The following is a 10,515-nucleotide window of genomic DNA, read 5'->3' as shown; positions in this document are numbered from 1 at the left end:
TCTCTAGGAATCTCCTGGGAGGAAACAGGACCTCCACCCTCCTTGTGGTTTTCCCAATCGCATACATTATTTGCTTTTACATTGATTCCTATGGGAAAAATTGCTTCTTCTTACAAACTTTTCTACTTAAGAACCTGGTCATGGAACTAATTAAGTTCGTATGTAGAGGTACCACTGTATTCTGTTACATTAATGATCAACAAGAAACTATGGCAAAATGAAAGAGAGAAACCCACCTTCCACCAATGATAAAACAAGAAGCTTTGCTTTTAATATTGTGCCTTATTCATACTGCAAGAAGGCAAGGGCTGGAGGTATACCTGCCACAGGAACCAGATGACAATAATTAAAAGTTTTTCTACTTCACATCTAGAAATAACTTCCTCCCTTGGCTGACGAGGAAGAAGAATACAATAAGCACGAGAGGGAAAATTCACTGCGATCAAGAAAGGATAAATTTCTGCAGAGCTGAACTGTGTGTTGTTGTTTTTTGAAACAGCATCTGCATGGGCTGATGAAGCTAAGACCCAAGTCCTGAAAAACCTCACCACAGTAAAATATGCAGGCTGGCACTGCCTGAATCATTGGGAAGAAGTTTATTTGATGTAGCATCTGTGGGTCGATCAATGGAAAGCCATCTACCTGAGGCTCCACAGCCCTAGGGTCTAATTCCTTCTGAATCATGTGTTTCTTTTATGTTCCCTTCTTGGGTAAAAGTCCAAAGTGGTTCTTACCCAAAAACACAAGACCAGGCCTACAGGACACCCAAAGCATTAGTATGGTTAGCTTTAGCACTGAGGTCCTAACCAAAACCATGGATTGAATTATAATTAAGGCAAGATCCCTTCACCACAATTTGTACCCAGGATTTGGTTAAGTGAACTCCCTTGTGTATCCATGAGCGTCTATGTATCATCCGAGCCCAGATTACTTGGAGGAGGTGGATAACCTATATTTAACTCATCCTTCCAGCTAACAGTTATCTGTGTGGTTCTAACCCCAGTGAGGCTGCTGGTTGCTCTTTTTGTTCCCAAACTGCTTTTTTAAAAAAAATTGTAGATTTTAGACAGGAAGCTGAGAGTAGGCATTGGTTCCCATATTGTCTAATTGACTGGTTGCCGATTAGTTTCCAGTCACAATTCAAAGTGTTGGTAATGACCTATAAAGCCCTACATGGCATTGGACCAGAATACCTTTGGGACCATCTTCTGCCACACGAATCCCAGCAGTCGATCAGGTCCCACAGAGTTGGCCTTCACTGGGTCCCGTTGACTAAACAATGTCGTCTGGCAGGACCCAGGGGAAGAGCCTTTTCTGTGGCAGCCCCGGCATTCTGGAATCAACTCCCCCCCGGAGATTAGAACTTCCCCCACCCTCCTCACTATTCGTAAGTCTCTGAAAACCCACCTATGTCACCAGGCATAGGGTAACCGATGTATCCCCTTGCTAATAAGATTTATGTATGGTATGATTGGGTTGTGTGGTTATTTTTAATGATAAGGGTTTTTAGATAGAGTTTTATTTATTGGATTTGTTATATATTGTTCACTAGTGTTGTGAGCCACACCGAGTCTTCAGAAAGGGGCAGCATACAAATCTAATAAATTGTTGTTGTTGTTGTTGTTATTATTATTATTGTTATTATTATTATTATGTCAATACAACACAGCAAACGAGATCACTATGCTGGATTTTGTATTCCATCACCAGTCGGGCACTTCCCAAGCACCTAGGACTGCGTGATCTAGCTGCGAATTATGTTTGCCGATCCCAGTAAAGCAGCCTTTTGCAAATGACAGATCGAGATTTTATCAATTCCAATGGTTTTCAAATGTCCGCTGAGATCTTTTGGCACTGCGCCCAGCATGCCAAGTACCACTGGGATCACTTTCACTGGCTTATGTCAGAGTCGTTGCAGCTCGATTTTTAGATCTTCGTATTTCACTAATTTCTCTAGCTGCTTCTCCTCAATTCTGCTGTCCCCTGGGATTGCGATGTCGATGATCCATACTTTCTTTTTCTCCACAATCAGGATGTCTGGTGTGTTATGCTTCAGAATTCAGTCAGTCAGAAGTCGGAAGCGCCACAGAAGTTTTGCTTGCTCATTTTTGACCACTTTTTGGGGCTTATGATCCCACCAGTTCTTTGCCACTGGTAAATGGTAGTTCCGGCACAAGTTCCAGTGGATCATCTGTGCCACAGCATCATGTCTATGCTTGTAGTCAGTCTGTGCGATCTTTTTGCAGCAGCTGAGTATGTGATCAATTGTTTCATCTGTTTCTTTCTTCACTTTGGATCGTCTGTTGATTTTCCAATTCTGGCTTTGACAACATTTGTTCTAATGGCCTGTTCTTGTGCCGCCAGTATTAGTCCTTCTGTCTCCTTTTGGAGTGTTCCACTTGTAAGCCATGACCAGGTCTTTTCCTTATCCACTTTGCCTTCAATCTTCTCCAAGAACTGGCCATGCAATGCTTTGTTCCGCCAACTGTCCATACGACATTGAGTTACAGTTTTTCTGTACTGGTCCTTAGTTTGCTTCACCTTGAGAAGCTTCCTATTGTTGACATCCATCAATGCTGACTCTTTGCTCTCCTTCACATAGTCAGCTAATGCATGCTTCTCTTCTTCCACTGTCTGCTTTACTTTCAAAAGTCCTCTGCCGCCTATTTTCCTTGGTAAATACAGCCTGCCAATGTCACTGCGGAGGTGTAGTGCACGATGGATCATCATTAATTTTCTGGTTTTCCTATCCAGGTTGTCCAGCTCTGCTTGAGTCCAGTTCACTATGCCAGCTGTGTAATGACAGGTATGGCTCAATTATTTATAGCCTTGATAGTAGTTTGCTCTTCAAAATTTGCTCTTCAAAATCAGTTTGCTTTTCAAAAATTTTCTGGTCCTCTGCTGATCACAGTTTTCACATGGCCATGCTTGATATTATCCAGTTGCAAGATGCCCAAGTATCTGTAGGCTTCTGGCTGGTGGCACTTGATGGTTTGACCATTTGGCATTTCAATGCCCTCACTTTCAGTGATTTTCCCCATTTTCAGTGCCACTGTGGCACATTTATCCAGGCCAAACTCCATGCTGATGTCATTGCTGAAGATTATTATTATTATTATTATTATTATTATTATTATTATTATTATCTGCCTAACCCACCACTACAGATAAACTTACTTAGTAAGTTCTATCAATAAGCTCAGAATATAGACAATTCAATTTTAGGTCTTGATGAATTCCCAGAACATGGATGAGCAACCTGTGATCCTCAGGACATTGTTGAATTCTCTTAGAATTAGGGGTGTCAAACTCGTGTTGTCACAGGAGCATCATGTGACATATTGGGACTTTTTTCCCCTTCACTAAACCAGATGGGGGCAGGGCCAGCACATGATGCATCCGGCCCATGGGCCGCAAGTTTGACACCGCTGCCTTAGACCTAATTTAATTGACTTTTATTTATTTCATTTATTTATTATTAGAGTTGAAAAGGACCTTGCATCAAGTCCAACCCCCTGCTCAAGCAGGAAATCCTATATCACCACAGTCAGATGGCAGTCCAATTTCCTTTTGAATGTGCTGAGTGATGGGGCGTTCACAACCTCCGCTGGTAGGCTGTTCCACTGGTTGATCGCTCTCACCATCAGAAAGTTCTTCCTTATTTCCAGGTTGAATCTCTCCTTGGTCAGTTCCATCCATTGCTCCTGGTCTGGCCCTCTGGTGCCCTGGAAAATATTGATTCAGATTGGGTCATATACAACTCATAAATCATAAATGTTCCTCTCCATGGAAAACTTTAGTAAAAGGCGAAAGATTTATATGATCTGAAGAGAAACCAGAATATTCAACATATACTATTCAATATAAGGAAGAACTTCCTGACGGTCAGAGCGATCAACCAGTGGAACAACCTACCTGAGAAGGTTGTGAACTCCCCAATTCAGGACACTTTCAAGAGGAGATTGGACTGCCATTTGGCTGGGGTGCTATAGGATTCCTGTTCAGGCAGTGGGTTGGACTTGATGACCTGCATGGTCCCTTTCAACTCTAACAATAAATAAATAAATATACTATTACTATCAGTAGCTGCCAGTCTGAACTTGCATTATCTCTTCACTCACTCCTCCTCACCTCTTTTCCCATCTACTTTCTTACACTTTCTCTCCCCCTTCCTTCTCTGTCCCTCTACAGCCAATCTCCTCCTTCTCTCACTACTTTATTTTATTTTATTTTATTTTATTTTATTATTTTATTTTATTTTATTTTATTTATTTTTTATTTTATTTTTTTATTTATTTATTTTTATTTTTTTATTTTATTTTATTTCAAACTGATCAGATTTAACTTTAGCGTAAACATACTTTAACCATAATAGGTCTCAAAAAATCTTTTAACCTGGGGATCATGGTACTAGAGGGAAAACTAACACATCCGCTTTTCAAGAACAGCTGCAGAATACAATCCACTGGTAACTTGGCCCATAACTATCTGCTTGGCCACTATGGGAACAAAATGAAAGGCCTTTGATCTGGTTCAACATGATTCAGGAATTCGGTCAATTCCTATCACAACTGCAAAAAGTAACTATGCTTATGGCCCCAAGCTATAACTAGGTAACTCATCAGTAGATAATTATTTCTACATGAAAGAGCTAATGCTATCAAGTTAAAAGATTACTTGGAGCAAGGTCCGTTGAGAGTGACTATTGCTAGCTACATAGACTTGCCTTATAAAATTTGTGGAGTTTTAACCAAAAATTCCCATCCAGAATATATAGCCTTGGAAAAGGTCAGACAAACTTAAAAGTTTAAGCTGAAATAACCACTTCATGACTGGAAATATCTACCTTCTGGTTGATTACTTTCTTCATTCTGTTGATTTGTAACAAAAAAAGGAATAAACATGAATAACTCACTACCATTATATATAGCTCATTACCAATAACTCATCATCTAATTAGTTTGCTGCAGCAAAGAGGGTCCAGCTATTTCATCTGACCTTTCTATCAGTGATAGTGCTCCTGTTCTCAACAGTTTTCTTGGGATGCATTTTCTCCCTGTTTGTTCTCCTGTCCTAGCCAACCCATTACAGGCCTAACTCACCAGCTGCTAAAACATTACAGATCAATATTGTGGCCATACACATTTCATGAATGATTCAGAAGTGCTTCAGATCTCATGCGACTACAAAGCCAGCATCTCCCTGATATTCATCAAAGTCTTCCCCAATCCCAAACCCTTTCAGGCTTCTGTATCATTGGGGGGGAGGGGAGGAGGTTACTGCTTAAGGAATCTATCTGCCCAAGTTGATCCAATTCTTTAAATAGCCCTAATTTTTTTTCCCAAGCTGTAATAAAAGCCTGAAAAAAACATGCATGCTTTAATGAATAGCAGAAGGGCGCTAAGCTCCTTCTATAAGCGTGTGATTCAAAGCCACTTTTGTATATAGAGTCGCTTCAAAGCGAGAAGGGTGGCAAATAAATTTGATAATAATTTGATATTATTTTCAAAGTGTTCTTCACACTTGGTTAACATAACAGTAAATCATAGCAAAGGAGGTGAAGTAAAATCAAACTTGCAGTTAATTTATTAAGATGCATAAAAGGAAAAGTCAAGTAATGTTTTTTTTCCAGGATTCCAATAAAGAAAAGGCTACTTGAAATGCAGCCTGTGGACTGAGAAGTGTGCTAACCATCTATTTCATGCATGTTGGAAGCTTCTTGGATTTTGAGTTGAGCAATTCATTGCACAGTATAAAAAGCACGGAGAAAGTTGCTGACACAAGGTAGCTGTCTCTTCTTCCAGTTTATCCCTGTATTTAAAGCTGTAAATCAACTATGTAAATTCCATCACCATCCAGGATTGAAGGTGTGCATAAATAGATTGTAATCAGTGGTGAGATCCTGCTGGTTTAACAACCTGTTCGGTGATCGTGCGCTTTGCACATGCATGTGCATAGTAACAAAAACTTACCTTCTGTGTTACTACTGGGGAGAAATAAAGCTGAGGCACAGCATAAGAACATAAGAACTTAAGAAGAGCCATGTTGAATCAGGCCAAAGCCCATCGAGTCCAGCATTCTGTGTCACACAGTGGCCCACCAATTGTCCATGGGGATCTTGAGTAGAAAGAGAAGGCAAGACCCTCCCTTTCCCTTGACCCCCAGCAAATGGTACCCAAGGGAATTCTGCCTGCCTCAACCAACATAGAGACGGCATAACCACTGATACACTTGGCATCCATGAATCTGTCTAATCCTGCCTTGAAGCTATTCAGGCTGATAGCTGTCACGACCTCTTCTGGAAGTGAATTCCATAAACCAACGACCCTCTGGGTGAAGAAATATTTCCCTTGATTTGTCCTTGCTTTCTTACCTATGAGCTTTAGGGAGTGCCCCCTCATCCTAGTATTGTGTGATAAAGAATTTTTCTCTATCCACCTTTTCTATCCCATGCATGTTTTTATACACTTTGATCAAGTCACCCCTTACAGCAATCAGCTCCTCCACGCAAATCAGCTGAGAAGATATAGATCAGTAAAGCGCACAGGTAGGTGGGCCCAGTGAAGGGCAGATTGTCTTACCTCCTACCAGTGTGCCCTCAAGGCACATCAGTGCGAGATTTGGCTTCTGTGCATGCACAGCAAGCAAAATCTCACATGGGGATGTGTGCACAAGCCCGAACCGGTAGAATCCCAATTTGTAATCCCATCGAGCCCAGATATGGTGCTCCACTAAACAGTTCAGTTTTTGTGCCTGCTTTGATTTCAAATGGAGATAGAAACATAGAAACATAGAAGTCTGATGGCAGAAAAAGACCTCATTGTCCATCTAGTCTGCCCTTATACTATTTTCTGTATTTTATCTTAGGATGGATATATGTTTATCCCAGGCATGTTTAAATTCAGTTACTGTGGATTTATCTACCACGTCTGCTGGAAGTTTGTTCCAAGGATCTACTACTCTTTCAGTAAAATAATATTTCTCATGTTGCTTTTGATCTTTCCCCCAACTAACTTCAGATTGTGTCCCCTTGTTCTTGTGTTCACTTTCCTATTAAAAACACTTCCCTCCTGGACCTTATTTAACCCTTTAATATATTTAAATGTTTCGATCATGTCCCCCCTTTTCCTTCTGTCCTCCAGACTATACAGATTGAGTTCATTAAGTCTTTCCTGATACGTTTTATGCTTAAGACCTTCCACCATTCTTGTAGCCCGTCTTTGGACCCGTTCAATTTTGTCAATATCTTTTTGTAGGTGAGGTCTCCAGAACTGAACACAGTATTCCAGATGCAGACCAGATTACCATCAAAACAAAAGGTGGACTGTGTTCAGTTTACCGTCCTGCAGATTGAGTAGATTTAGTCCACAGAAGAAGGTGGTGACAAGAAAGCTTTGAATGGAACCATCTGCAGAGAACAATTGCTCATAAACAGCACATCGACTCTTTTAAATTAGAACTGGGTGGGTGCATTTTAAAAGCAAAATAGGCTAGCATCCCCTTTTCCTGCTGCAGGTGGCTATTAAGAAACATTTATTGTAATGTCTAACATCTGGAAAGACTCCCAGGGAACTGAGAGGGCCTCTTTAGCTCAATCTATAAAAAGCACCAGCATTTAACTCTGAGAGGTACCGCTAGGGTTCCTATTATAAAAATGTGAGAAGGATGCATTGGTGTGACAGGTTAAGTGGCAGAGGTTAAGCAAATCTGCTTATGGATGGAAGATTCATTTGCTGTGGAAATTACACAAGTATCTTGCACTAATATCATTGTCTCAAGGTAAAGTGACCAGACGTCCCGCTTTTGGCGGGACAGTCCCGCTTTTGAATAATTTGTCCTGCATCCCAGGACGCTTCAAAAATGTCCCGATTTTCTCCAGCCACAAAAAGATTCTCTTCCCTCCCACCCCCTTCCAAGAGTCTCCAACTTCACAGCTACCACTGCTCCTTGCTTCCCCTGCCCTTGGAGTGCCCACCTGCCCTGCAGAGTCTGCAATGGAGAGTTGCCGGGATAAGCTCTCCCTGCAGCCACTCTCTCTCTCCTCAGCGGGAGGAGAGAAACTACGTTCATGACTTTCCCAACCCACTACTCATTTTCCGACAGAAAAGTAACAGTCCCCGGGAAGCCCGTCAATGATGTCCCTCTTTACCAATTTTAAAATCTGGTCACTTTAGTCAAGGTTGGCTTAGCCTTCCAGCCTTCCAAGGTGGATAAAATGAGGACCTAGATTGTTGACAGCAATATGCTGATTTTGCAAATTGCTTAGAGCAGGGGTAGGCAAAGTTAGCTCTTCTATGACCTGTGGGCTTCAACTCCCAGAATTCCTGAGCTAGTCACAGAAGATCCAACTTTGTCTACCCCTGGCTTAGAGAGACTGCTTATAAATGCTATAATGCTATTGCTATATCAGCAAGGTGTTTTATTCTTAACTGAGACCTTTTTGGGGGGGGCTCTTTGATTAAAGGATAATAATAATAATAATAATAATAATAATAATAATAATAATAATAATAAGTTTCAATTTATATGCTGCCCAGATTTCAATAACCTTGGTCAATAACCTTACAATTGTAAAAAAAAAAGTAAAGAAAGATCAAAATATAATAAAGAACCACAAAAAACAGCACAAAAGAACAATAGTACAGCACTATAGCATAAGGATGAATTGACAAAGGAAAAAAATAGTATAAAGTTAACCATAGTAGAAATAATATACTATTTTTCCTATGTCCCAATAAAGTATTCTAGTCTTGAATTTCAATATTTCACATAGAATGATACCACAATGAAAATTGAAAAATAAAGATAATCGAATGTCTATTCATTCATTTAATTGTCCTTTCCATTCATGTTTTCTTTGTAATTTAATGAGCTACGCTTAGTTTTCTGATCTTTGATTGCTTCTTCAAAGACTCCCCCTGCAGGCTTGGATACGAGAGCTGTCTTCAAAAGCCATATATTCAACAAGTTGCAGAATAATTGTATTCCTAAGCTGACCAGCAAAATTAAGGCCACAGTACTTCTCTCCAGGCCAATGTTCTTAGTGTCTTTCTTCCAACATCTACAGATTGGAAATAATAATGATAATAATAATAATATCCTATCTTATAAAACTGGAAGCATTTGTTTACATATTTGCTAGATTTCTGTCCCACCTTGCCTTACTGAAATCTACAAAAGTTGAATGGACATTTAAAACTGCTATATTACTTGTTTTCTTAGATATCCTTAAAAGAGGTACAGGTAGTCTTTAACAGTTCATATAGTGATCATTCAAAGTTACAACAGCACTTGGGGGGGAAATACCTTTTCACACTTACAACCATTGCCGCATCCCCATGGCCATGTGATCAAAATTCAATTGGCAATTGGCTCATATTTATGATGGTTGCAGTGTCCCGAGATCATGTGATCCCCTTTTGCAAGCTCCTGGCAAGCAAACTTAATGGGGAAGTCAGATTCACTTAAAAATGTGTTACAAACTTAACAACCCCAGTGGTTTACTTAACAACTGTGGCAAGAAAAGTTGCAAAATGCGGTAACAAATGTCTTAACAAATGTCTCTCTTAGCAATATAAATTTTTGACTCAATTGTGGTCATAAGTTGAGGATTAAGTATATTGCATTCTTAGGTCCCTCAATGAATATAATTTTTATTTTAAAAGATAAAGGTTTTTCCTCTAATAATCAACGGGATTGTAAAATATGAATTAAAGAAGCATTGCCTTTTCTCGACATAACTGGGAAAACAACGTTTTAAATAAATGCAGATATATTCATACCAGGAGAGCCCTTCACTCCTCCACTTGAAATAGAATACCATATGAGACTAGACTTTCAATCCTGGGCCTAGAAAGTTTAGAACTAAGACGCCTTAAACAAGATCTAAGTATTGCCCACAAGATCATATGCTGCAATGTCCTGCCTGTCAGCAACTACTTCAGCTTCAACCACAACAACACAAGAGCACACAACAGATTTAAACTTAATATTAACCACTCCAAACTTGACTGTAAAAAATATGACTTCAGTAACCGAGTTGTCGAAGCGTGGAACTCATTACCAGACTCCATAGTGTCATCCCCAAACCCCCAACACTTTACCCTTAGATTATGTACAGTTGACCTATCCAGATTCCTAAGAGGTCAGTAAGGGGCAAGTACAAGTGCACTAGAGCGCCTTCCGTCCCCTGTCCTATTGCTCTCCTATATCTCCTATACCTTTCTTCTATTCCTATATCTCTTCTATTCTTTCATTGATATGTTCTATTACTATATCTTCTTTTCTATTATCTCTTAAATATATTTTGAGTATCTCCTCTATAACCTTCATCATGTATTTTACTATGTGTATATAGATATATACCCACTAAAACCCTCATTGTGTATTGGACAAAATAAATAAATAAAATAAATAAATAAATATCCCTTACGTAAATATATAAAAGGCAGATGCTTTATCCACTGAAGTCTTTCATCTCACTGAATCTTAAGATTTGTCAGTTCCTGATGGGGT

General features: G+C 39.7%; 1 pseudogene; it reads right to left on the bottom strand.

The window, feature by feature from the left end:
* Positions 1–3,709: 3,709 nt before the first annotated feature.
* On the bottom strand, positions 3,710–3,844 carry LOC139163315 (U5 spliceosomal RNA; annotated as a pseudogene).
* Between the last annotated feature and the right edge of the window lie 6,671 nt (positions 3,845–10,515).

The sequence above is a fragment of the Erythrolamprus reginae genome, chromosome 2 (genome assembly GCF_031021105.1).
Source record: "Erythrolamprus reginae isolate rEryReg1 chromosome 2, rEryReg1.hap1, whole genome shotgun sequence".
NCBI classification, from domain to species: Eukaryota; Metazoa; Chordata; class Lepidosauria; order Squamata; family Dipsadidae; genus Erythrolamprus; species Erythrolamprus reginae.
Note: the sequence above shows the minus strand (reverse complement) of the source record. Positions and strands in the feature narration are given on the sequence as shown.